This window comes from Phalaenopsis equestris, unplaced genomic scaffold (assembly GCF_001263595.1).
Source record: "Phalaenopsis equestris unplaced genomic scaffold, ASM126359v1 Scaffold000402, whole genome shotgun sequence".
Lineage (NCBI taxonomy): Eukaryota > Viridiplantae > Streptophyta > Magnoliopsida > Asparagales > Orchidaceae > Phalaenopsis > Phalaenopsis equestris.
The window spans coordinates 1,261,089-1,272,837 of NW_018164844.1; the positions used below are offsets into that span (position 1 = coordinate 1,261,089).

The 11,749-nt window shown below is 39.3% G+C and overlaps 2 long non-coding RNA genes and 1 pseudogene across 5 annotated transcripts; 2 read left to right on the forward strand and 1 right to left on the reverse strand.

Moving 5' to 3' along the window:
* Positions 1 to 1,016: 1,016 nt before the first annotated feature.
* LOC110026882 lies at positions 1,017 to 2,970 on the reverse strand. 2 transcript variants are annotated; one of them, XR_002294270.1, is made up of 3 exons: positions 2,900 to 2,970; positions 1,244 to 2,727; positions 1,017 to 1,070 (listed from the first exon to the last, which is right to left on the reverse strand). It is a non-coding gene; the product is annotated as an uncharacterized LOC110026882 (long non-coding RNA). The 2 variants fall into 2 exon arrangements; XR_002294269.1 differs by having other exon boundaries at positions 1,017 to 1,098.
* LOC110026880 lies at positions 1,083 to 1,822 on the forward strand (annotated as a pseudogene).
* Positions 2,783 to 7,010, forward strand: LOC110026883. Of its 3 annotated transcripts, none has more exons than XR_002294273.1 (4): positions 2,783 to 2,978; positions 3,076 to 3,418; positions 3,489 to 3,798; positions 3,944 to 7,010. It is a non-coding gene; the product is annotated as an uncharacterized LOC110026883 (long non-coding RNA). The 3 variants fall into 3 exon arrangements; XR_002294271.1 differs by lacking the exon at positions 2,783 to 2,978 and having other exon boundaries at positions 3,345 to 3,418; positions 3,944 to 4,510; positions 5,913 to 7,010; XR_002294272.1 differs by lacking the exon at positions 2,783 to 2,978 and having other exon boundaries at positions 3,345 to 3,418; positions 3,944 to 4,140; positions 4,237 to 7,010.
* Positions 7,011 to 11,749: the final 4,739 nt, after the last annotated feature.

An 11,749-nucleotide genomic window follows, 5' to 3' on the forward strand; every position in this document is an offset into this window, starting at 1 on the left:
TTCCCGTTCAACGCCCTCTTCGTTTTCTTTCTTGGCTGGCTGACCGTAAGTATCAAAAGATGAAGTTTCACCATTTAAACTTGAAATTATTGTGCTAACTCGATAGATTGCCACATCATTTGGAAAAGAAATGGTGGATATGGGGTTATTGTTCCTCTCCGTTGATGTATGCAAAAATAACAATAGCTGTGAATGAATTTCTTGGGCATACTTAGAATAAGGTAAGCCATAACTTCCTCGACAAGCGTCTCTTAATCAGTTTCTCTTTGGAGATCATGCTTAAAAAAGTCCTCATGGCACAATATGTTCCTATAAGGCACTTCGGGAGTTGAGATTCTGAAGATTTGCGGGATCTTTGTTTTCTTTCTGAGGATACATTTTCCTATTCAATGCCTTATTCTGAAGATCTTCTAATTAGTATTGGATAAGTATGGATGCACTTATTGGATACATTTTCCCGTTCAACGCCCTCTTCATTTTCTTTCTTGACTGGCTGACCGTAAGTATCAAAAGCTGAAGTTTCACCATTTAAACTTGAAATTATTGTGCTAACTCGATAGATTGCCACAGCATTTGGAAAAGATCTGACTACCATTTCTGAAGAGACATTGACAAAGAAGCAAGCAGATATAACAGGAGCAAGCCTTAAGATACTACCTTCAAAAGCCGAATTATTATTTTCACGATCTGGTTCGTCCAAGGGTGGTGCAGGCCAAGAAGGTGAAAAACTTGTATATTTCAGTCCTCTTGCTGTCAACAAGAAACAAAATTGAGTTTTATACCTTCTGAAATATTGTAAACATTACAGACAGAATTTTTGTCGAGAAAAAGATGCATGGAATGGTACTCCCATTTGCTCCTCTTTCAACCAACTTTGGCAATGTCAGATACTCTGTGGACATAGGCCAGGTAGTTGATAAACCTCAAGTACCTACATACTCTTTGTATCTGGAAACAAAATGTTGAGTTCCTTTTACAAGCTCTTTTTACAATGAATTGAAAGACAAAGGAAAGCAGGAGGATCATTTGGTTCTATTGAAAGGTGTTGTGGAGCATTCAGACCATGAGTCCTAGCAGCATTGATGGGTGTTAGCAGAGCTGGAAAGAAAACTCTAACAGACTTTAGCAGGTCTAAAAACTGGTGGTTACATAGATGGAGACATTCATATATCAAGATATCCCACGAAACAAGAAACATTTTATAAAATTTCTGGATATTGTGAGCAGAATGACATCCACTCACCACATGTACGGTCTATGAATCACATCTTTACTCCGCCAGGAAGCGTATGCCTGAAGAAGTTGATGCTGAAGCAAGAAAGGTCAGTAAGGAAAAAAATCTAAAGAAAGGAAATCTTACTTACTTCGGCAAGGAAGTGACTAGTATAAATCAATGAATAACTGCAATTGTTCTTTTAGGAGGTCATGGAACTCGTGGAGCTGAAGATACTGAGGGTGCGCTTGTAGGATCACCTGGAGTGAATGGCTTGTCAACCGAGCATCGAAAGAGACTGGCAATTGCCCTATAGTTTGTTGCCAACACATCTATAATATTTTTTTATGAACAAACCTCTGGGCTTGATGTAAGGGCCTCAACCATTGTGAAGATGGCAGTAAGTAACACTGTCGACACTGGTAGGACAGCGGTGTGCAGAACTCACAAGCCAACCATTGACATATTCCAAACACTGTGGACACTGGTAGGACAGCGGTGTGCAGAACTCACAAGCCAACCATTGACATATTCCAAACACTGTGGACACTGGTAGGACAGCGGTGTGCAGAACTCACAAGCCAAGCATTTATTGTTCCTCTCCGTTGATGTATGCAAAAATAACAATAGCTGTGAATGAATTTCTTGGGCATACTTAGAATAAGGTAAGCCATAACTTCCTCGACAAGCGTCTCTTAATCAGTTTCTCTTTGGAGATCATGCTTAAAAAAGTCTTCATGGCACAATATGTTCCTATAAGGCACTTCGGGAGTTGAGATTCTGAAGATTTGCGGGATCTTTGTTTTCTTTCTGAGGATACATTTTCCTATTCAATGCCTTATTCTGAAGATCTTCTAATTAGTATTGGATAAGTATGGATGCACTTATTGGATACATTTTCCCGTTCAACCCCCTCTTCATTTTCTTTCTTGACTGGTTGACCGTAAGTATCAAAAGCTGAAGTTTCACCATTTAAACTTGAAATTATTGTGCTAACTCGATAGATTGCCACAGCATTTGGAAAAGATCTGACTACCATTTCTGAAGAGACATTGACAAAGAAGCAAGCAGATATAACAGGAGCAAGCCTTAAGATACTACCTTCAAAAGCCGAATTATTATTTTCACGATCTGGTTCGTCCAAGGGTGGTGCAGGCCAAGAAGGTGAAAAACTTGTATATTTCAGTCCTCTTGCTGTCAACAAGAAACAAAATTGAGTTTTATACCTTCTGAAATATTGTAAACATTACAGACAGAATTTTTGTCGAGAAAAAGATGCATGGAATGGTACTCCCATTTGCTCCTCTTTCAACCAACTTTGGCAATGTCAGATACTCTGTGGACATAGGCCAGGTAGTTGATAAACCTCAAGTACCTACATACTCTTTGTATCTGGAAACAAAATGTTGAGTTCCTTTTACAAGCTCTTTTTACAATGAATTGAAAGACAAAGGAAAGCAGGAGGATCATTTGGTTCTATTGAAAGGTGTTGTGGAGCATTCAGACCATGAGTCCTAGCAGCATTGATGGGTTTAGCAGAGCTGGAAAGAAAACTCTAACAGACTTTAGCAGGTCTAAAAACTGGTGGTTACATAGATGGAGACATTCATATATCAAGATATCCCACGAAACAAGAAACATTTTATAAAATTTCTGGATATTGTGAGCAGAATGACATCCACTCACCACATGTACGGTCTATGAATCACATCTTTACTCCGCCAGGAAGCGTATGCCTGAAGAAGTTGATGCTGAAGCAAGAAAGGTCAGTAAGGAAAAAAATCTAAAGAAAGGAAATCTTACTTACTTCGGCAAGGAAGTGACTAGTATAAATCAATGAATAACTGCAATTGTTCTTTTAGGAGGTCATGGAACTCGTGGAGCTGAAGATACTGAGGGTGCGCTTGTAGGATCACCTGGAGTGAATGGCTTGTCAACCGAGCATCGAAAGAGACTGGCAATTGCCCTATAGTTTGTTGCCAACACATCTATAATATTTTTTTATGAACAAACCTCTGGGCTTGATGTAAGGGCCTCAACCATTGTGAAGATGGCAGTAAGTAACACTGTCGACACTGGTAGGACAGCGGTGTGCAGAACTCACAAGCCAACCATTGACATATTCCAAACACTGTGGACACTGGTAGGACAGCGGTGTGCAGAACTCACAAGCCAAGCATTGACATATTCCAAGCTTTTGATGAGGTAACTTAAACAATTATCTTTTCATGCCTTATGCTAGGATTAACATATTGCTGGGTCTGTTAAACTGCAGCTTTTCCTAATAGAACGTGGCCAATAAGAGATTTATGTTTGTCCATTGGGGCATAGTTCATGCCATCTCATTGAGTACTTTGAGCTAAGCATAAGAAAGAATAGAATGGATAAAAAAAAATCATATCAGAGATAAATGTTCAGATCATGTATGTGATTGCAATCTCACTTTCTTCATTATTATTGAGGATGTTGAGGGAGTTGGGTCGATTAAAGATGTTTATAACCCAGCAACATGGATGCTAGGAATGACCACCCATGCTTAAGAGGACATTCTTTGTTGAAATATACCGAAACTCTGACCTCTACTGGTAAGTTCACTAACCATACAGTTTCAGCTGTTTTAAACAGCTTTAGCATAACATAAAGCACTTTCTAAATGCAGAAGAAACAAAGATCTAATCAATGAACTAAGCGCTCCTCCTGTTGGTTAAAATGATCTTTTCTTTCTAACAGAATACTCGCCATCATTCTTGACTCGGTGCAAAGCTTGCGTATGAAGATATCCCACAAAACAAGAAACATTTTCTAAAATTTCTGGATATTGTGAGCAGAATGACATCCACTCACCACATGTACGGTCTATGAATCACATCTTTACTCCGCCAGGAAGCGTATGCCTGAAGAAGTTGATGCTGAAGCAAGAAAGGTCGGTAAGGAAAAAAATCTAAAGAAAAGAAATCTTACTTACTTCGACATGGAGGTAACTATTATAAATAAATGAATAACTGCAATTGTTCTTTGAGGAGGTCATGGAACTCGTGGAGCAGAAGATACTGAGGGAGCGTTTGTAGGATCACCTGGAGTGAATGGCTTGCAACCGAGCAGCGAAAGAGACTGGCAATTGCCCTATAGTTTGTTGCCAACACCTCTATAATATTTTTTTATGAACAAACCTCTGGGCTTGATGTAAGGGCCTCAACCATTGTGAAGATGGCAGTAAGTAACACTGTGGACACTGGTAGGACAGCGGTGTGCAGAACTTACAAGCCAAGCATTGACATATTCCATGCTTTTGATGAGGTAACTTAAAAAATTATTATTTCATGCCTTATGCTAGGATTAACATATTTCTTGGGTCTATTAAACTGCAGCTTTTCTTAATGGAACGTGACCAAGAAGAGATTTATGTTGGTCCATTAGGCATAGTTCATGCCATCTCATTGAGTACTTTGAGCTAAGCATAAGAAAAAATAGAATGGATAAAAAAAATCATATCAGAGATAAATGTTTAGACCATGTATGTGATTGCAATCTCAGTTTCTTCATTATTATTCTGAATGTTGAGGGAGTTAGGTCGATTAAAGATGTTCATAACCCAGCAACATGGATGCTAGGAATGACCACCCAAGCTTAAGAGGACATTCTAGGGGTTAACTTTGTTGAAATCTACTGAAACTCTGACCTCTACCGGTAACTTCACCAACCATACAGTTTCAGCTATTTTAAACAGCTTTAGCTTAACATAAATCACTTTCTAAATGTAGAAGAAACAAAGCTCTAATCAATGAACTAAGCGCTCCTTCTGCTGGTTCAAATGATCTTTTTTTTCCAACCGAATACTCGCAATCATTCTTGACTCGGTGCAAAGCTTGCCTATGAAAGCTGCACAAGTCATACTGGCGCAATCCCTCTTACACAGCCACACAAATCTTCTTCACTACTTTCATTGCTATAATTTCTGGGACAATTTTATGGAAACTTGGTACAAAAGTGCAAGTTGACACAATAGTATCTGTCTTGCTGTCTTGAATAACTTTGAACTGGGAACATAATAACATAAATAAATAAAACAAATAAATAAACTCTCTGAATATATAGGGGTACACAGCACGACCTGTTCAACTCTTTAGGCTCAATATATGCAACTGTTCTATTCATTAGAATACATAATGGACGAACTCTGCATCCCATTGTGGGTGCTGAACGAACAGCTTTCTATTGGGAGAAGGCTGCTGGAATGTATCTGCACTTCCTTATGCATTTGCGCAGGTATGCTTGTTGATTTCCAAATTTAATCAAAGCAAAGCAAATTTTGTTTAGATTGCTCTATTCATCAGCCTCTAACCTTACCCTATGGCAGTTTCTCATTGAGAACCCACACATCTTTCTTCAGACCATCATTTATGGTCTGATTGTCTACAGCTGCATTTCTTTCAACTGCACATTAGTGAAATTCCTTTGGTACTTGTTCTTCATGTTCATAGTCTTCATGTACTTCCTTCTATGGCATGTGGGTAGTGGCCATGACACCGAACAGTGACATTAATGCCATAGTCTCCACAGCATTCTATGCAATACGGAACATCTTTGCACGTTATCTAATCACTTGACCAATAAGTTTAACTTTACTCTCAAAATAAAAAAAGCCTCTTTTATCAATAATGCAGCATAAGCACTAATGCTGTTTTTATAACACTAGCAGAGAATTCCTGCATGGTGGAGATGGTACTCATGGGCCTGCCCTGCTGCAGACTTTGTATGTATTGGTTGCCTCTCAGTTTGGTGATTGTACAACCTCCGTTGAAACTATTGACACTATTCAGGAGCTTTTGAGGAGATACTTTGGGTTCAGACATGACTTCCTGGGATCGGTGGCTCCTGCCACTGCTTTGTTGTGCTTTGTGCTTTTGTCTTTGCATTCACAAACTACTTATGATGTTTTCCTTTTTGAAAATTTATTCATTCAGATTGGAATTTGGGTTGTTAATGTTTCTGTATAGTTTAGTCTTTGTAAAACCTATCTTGGTTTCCATTTAAGCTGCTGCTATTCTAATGAGTGCAACCGAGTTGTCTAAATAGGCGTGAAAGGGTGTGCTCTTGTAATGTGCATTCCTAGAAATTTTCTGTACCTTCTTTTGTAACAATGCATGTAAAATACTTATTTACTCATATTTCAATGGATTACATCTACCAAAAATATTTTCTCATGGGAGTCGGGTTACATTAACCAAATACTAGGGTTACTGTAGAGAAAGAACACGACATGTATTAGGAGATCACATACAAAACAGTCAAACTTTTCATATATACAAAACTAACATCCTCCTACCTCCATTTTTCAAATTCTCTGTGTGCAAATATAATAGGAATCCAACAAGAATTGCAGAAAGGGATGAATTTACCGGCATTTCTGTATGGAGACTTTTTTTCAGACAATTTATTCTGGAGCCAAATTGGTGTGATGCAGTAGCATAACTCGAAATAAAAAAACTCTTCTGCCCATAAAGATGAGGTAAAACATTAACAACTTTAGTTTCGATGCGTCATTCTCTCTGCACAACACCAAACAAAGATACAAGACGGATTGCACAAAGCCTAGTTTTAATGAATGCTTTTGAGCTTATACGCGGAAACAGGCGGAAAATCAAACAACAGAGACCCTACTGATCCATCTCCCGACTTCCAATGGCATCTCCTTCTAATCAAAACCATAATTCCCTCGCCATCAAAACCCAGTTCTCCCTAAGCCGAACAAGATGATTTTAAGAGCCAAGGTAGCACAACTACAAGCGCGGAACTGCCCGATGATCGTGCATGAATGCGGCCAATGTGGAACGAATATCCAAAATTTAAGGCCACCAGAGATTTTTTTCTTTTTTAAAAATCAAACGGTTATGTGATTTTTGAACTATAAATACATTTATATGTGATCAAATTACAGTGAATTTGATAAAAATGGAAAATATGGGCTGGGATGAGAGAGGGTGTTTGATTTGTAAATTGTAATGTTTTGGGTGCCTTGTATGTAATGTCCTCATTTAAAAAAAAATTACATATATATCACACCAAATATTTGTATTTATATAACTAACATCTAAACTTTGATTTTTTCAACCTTTATGCATTATCGGAATGAGATGCTGTCACTCAACTAAAAAATTCCATCCCTAATTTTTGAAAAGAAGATTTACATACGCATCACTCAATTCTTATTTATTTACATATCTAACGCCTAAACTTAAATTTTCTATGTATGTCATCTAACTATATATAAAAATGTATTTTACACTAAAAATACGACATTACAAATCTTGAGGAAATCAGATAGGTCAAAGGAGACGTGGTTTGAGAGGTCCAACCAAAGATAAAAGTAAATAACACGTGAATCGAAAATGTCCATTGGATCCAAAAGTCGATCAACATATCATAGAAGTCAATTAGTCAGCGAGGCCGACCGGACAAAGATTCCGGCAACCAATAGATAGCTTTAGTGGTCGGCCATCCGAACCCTGCAGAGCCTGCTTGCCCTCGATGATCCGAAGATTTTCGGCCGTAAGCGATTGATCGATGGGAAGAGCCGAGCTGAAGAATTATTTATTTATTGTCTATTTACGTGTGTGTTTAAATCTTCAGTTATTTACTTTTGACTAAATTACCATATAATATCTCTATTAAAATAGCGGCAAACATGTAATTATACTTATTGTACCTTCATTTTTGCCTATAAATTGAGGGTTATTTCTACAATAAAAAGCTGATGAATCAATGATTAAAACTCTATAAGCTTTAACCTACATGTGTGTGTGTGTGTGCGCACACACACACACACTCTCTCTCTCTCCCTCTCCCTCTCCCTCTCTTTCATCTTCGCTTGTCTTGCTACACTATATTCGTTTGGTGTGATTCGTAGGACAATCTTAGATTTAATATCCTAAGAAGTGTGGTGAGCATGGATTATGCCACTAACAAGAGGAAAAAGACAGCAAAGAGAAGAAATCTGGCAAGGAGATGCAACAAGTATGGAGTGCACCAAATAATTTATGCAGCATCAAATTCAAGAACTGAGAGACCAAATGCTTGGTCAGATAGCAGACATGATACTGAAAGCACTAGCTCAGAGAATGGAGCAGAATCCTTACAAACAAGCACCCCGAAAGCAGAACCCTTGACTAGAAGAACTAGCACTCAACGGTCGATGGGTAACCAGGCCTCGGAAGGACAAGGAAGCTCTCAGTACCAAGATAATGTTGGATTTGATCATTGAACGTGTTGTGGTATATATGAAATTTAAATTACGATCGACAACAAAGTGAAAAATAGAACGAGAAAAGCTTCACACCACAAATTTACGTGGTTCGGCAAATTGCCTACATCCACGGAGTTGCAGAGGATTTTATTAATTGAGAAATTTACACCAGTGGATCTCTTCGACAATTACAGGGAAAAAAATTCTTACTTCCTCTCTCTCTATATCTGAGAGCCACAACAGAAGACAAATTCAAAGAAAGGAAACACCACAAGCTACAATTCCTTCTTCCTGTCTTCACCTCAAGCAAGAACTCCTTCCTGCCTCTTCCCTGCCTTCACCGCAAGAAAGAACTCCTTTTTCCTGCAAGCAAGAAATTTTTCTTCTTGTCTTCAACGTAATAAAAAAACTCCTTCATGTTTCCGTGAACTGAAGGAGACGAACCACGAACTGAAGGAGGCATAGGCTGTTTCGCGAAGAGAAGGAACGGAAGGCTTTTATGTTTCTCGAGATTGAGACGGGAGATGGGGAGCTTTCTGTTTCAGGCACAAGAGACGGAGACGAGAGTTGCTATTTCACAAGAGAGGGAGACGGGGAAAAGTAGGCTGGAGTAGTTACGGTAAGTTTCTTTTTTTTCTCTACCGAGCTCCACGTCAACAGAATGAACAACATTTCGGACGCACTTAGACCCCTTGCCAGCCGAAGAATGCATTCTCTTGGCAGATCTCTACCTCTGACCTTCAGAGTTCAAAATTTTGTCACTCGACTCCTACAAAGGGGTGGTCCAATCTGATACGACCTACCACATCGTGTTATTTAAATCGTTTGTTTGTCTGTTGAGGATTACTGACATGTTGAAGTGTCATTTTTTCTTCAACATGCCGAGGGAATCAGCTCTCAAGTGGTTTAATGGGTCATCTGCTAGGGCAATCACCTCTTTTGCTAATTTTAAGAGGTTTTTCGTCATACAATTTACCAGAGCACGAAAGTAGCAGAAAAGCTCGCAAGACTTGTGGAAGGTTAGATAGGAGTAGCATAGAGCTTGTGTGCCTACGTAACTAGATTCCAGAAAGAGATACTGGAAGTATAGGACCTAGAACCTGTAGTAGCACATGCAGCCTTATCCCAGGTACAAGCGCGATTTCAATATGCTTTATGCATGCAACATCCAAAAAACTTGACTAAACTATTGGAGCCAGCTAACATTCACATTACCGATGAGGAGTACAATGGAAACCCCACATGTCATATGGTGGAATTATCTGACTATTGCCCATAGAAGAGGGCTCAAAAGAACAACAGGTGTTCAACGTTCTCCCATTCATCTTGGGCGTGAAGATAGTTGACAGCCCTGAGAGAATAGGGAAACTGACAGGAACAAACACCTTGGAGAGCAATAGAGGTATACTGACCATCGGCCATCTCACTATCTTGAATGTCTGACGAATAAACATGAGGCACCAAGGACCAAACCCCTGAGGGTATCAATGACGGAATTAGTAGAATCCATCCAAAACAAAGAATACTTTAAAATGGTATCCCCTATGAGAGATGAGCATTTATCTGAGACATTAAGATGTATTGCTCATACCTCCACCTCCGCAACCATGGCCATGACACCGAGGAATGTTGACACCTCCGTAGCCTGATTAAGGAGTTGATAAGAGTAGGAAAGGTTGAGTTCTTGTTGTTAGGAGTGGCGACACAAAAACATGGGAAGACTCAGCCCGATGAAATTTTGGATGAACTCGTAAGGGTCAACTCCATACACATTAATGGATTTGTTCTGGTTATATTGGGAAGAGTCAGAGAACCTTCTAGACGTGTCGACCAAAAGAGGCTCCATATGGTCGACCTTTGCATGACCGCCTTCATTCTCGAGCACGACAGCCATCCACCAATCACTTTCACTGATGACGATCTACCCCTAAGGGGAACCCCTACAACAATGTCATCATTATCACAACCATGATTAGAAATTACCAAATTGATAATATTTGGATCGACGTGAACAATTCAGTGAATATTCCGTTTGAACCAATGTTTGATAAGATGAACTTTCCATTTGACCGATTGACAGCACTGGTCGGCCCACTCTTTGGATTCTCATGCGAGGCAAATGAAGCCCTTGGAGTGATAGCGTTGTTGGTCACCTGAGGAGAGGGTGACAACAATTCATGCACATGGAGGATTTCCTGGTGGTAGACTGACCAGAGGAAAATATGTTGAGATTTTCATACATATTTTATATTTTTTTTAATGATATTGCACTTTTAAAAAAGATATTTTTCATGTTTTGTTGCAAGAATGACAAATTAGGGTCATTGGAGCAAAAAGATGCAAAAAAGAGGGAATTTGAAGCGAAAAGGACCAAAATGTGGAGATTTGAACCAGGCTGCCGACAGCGCCCTCGACCCCGCCGACGGCAAGTTTTTCCTGAGGCTACAAGAAAAAATTCTCAGAAGTCCGCTGACAACGCCCTTGAGGCTGCTGACGGCGAGCTCGACGGTTATGCCTACTCAAGCTTTGGTTAAGAGAGAAAAACAAACGAAAATAGGAACATTTCGAGCACTCTCGACATTTGGAAGATAACTTGATACGACTAATGAGGAGGATGAAGTTAATAGAAGAAGATTCCACTGAAGAATTTTCATTTCGACCCTTCTACAACCTCTTCGTTCATGTGCAATCAATGGGTAATCTCAGAGGAGAAAGAGGAGAAACGAGCACAAAATCTGACGAGTAGTAGATCTCATATGTTACATTTATGTTTGTGTGTTTAGATTTGAACTTTATATTTGCTTTGCTTTAGAATTATGCTTAAAGATCTCTGTTCAGACTAAGCATAAGATGTTTTGTTTTCAGCATTTTGAGTGTTGTGGCTTGGATTGCGACGCTTAATTAATGTATTGAGGTTGAGAAAATACCAAACTTAGGTGTGTTATGTAACGTACATTGTACCCCTTGGAATTTATATATAAATGTGTTGTGAAAGTTTATATGTGCTAAGTACATCATTTAGTCACTTAAAATTATGTCTGTAATGATTAAAAAGATGTCGTTAAGGCTTGAAATTGATCGAAATCGCAAAAATCCAGAATTTGGACAAAATCAATAGATCCCGCCGACAGTGCCCTCGACGCCGCCGACGGCGAGATTTTCCTGAGACTTAAACTTTTAGTTCCAATTGAGTGTGTCGACGACGTCATCGACCCCGCTGACGACGAGCTCACGAAAAACACCTTTAACCGTGATTTTGACCAGTCAACCGCCACTATTCATCATCCCCTTCC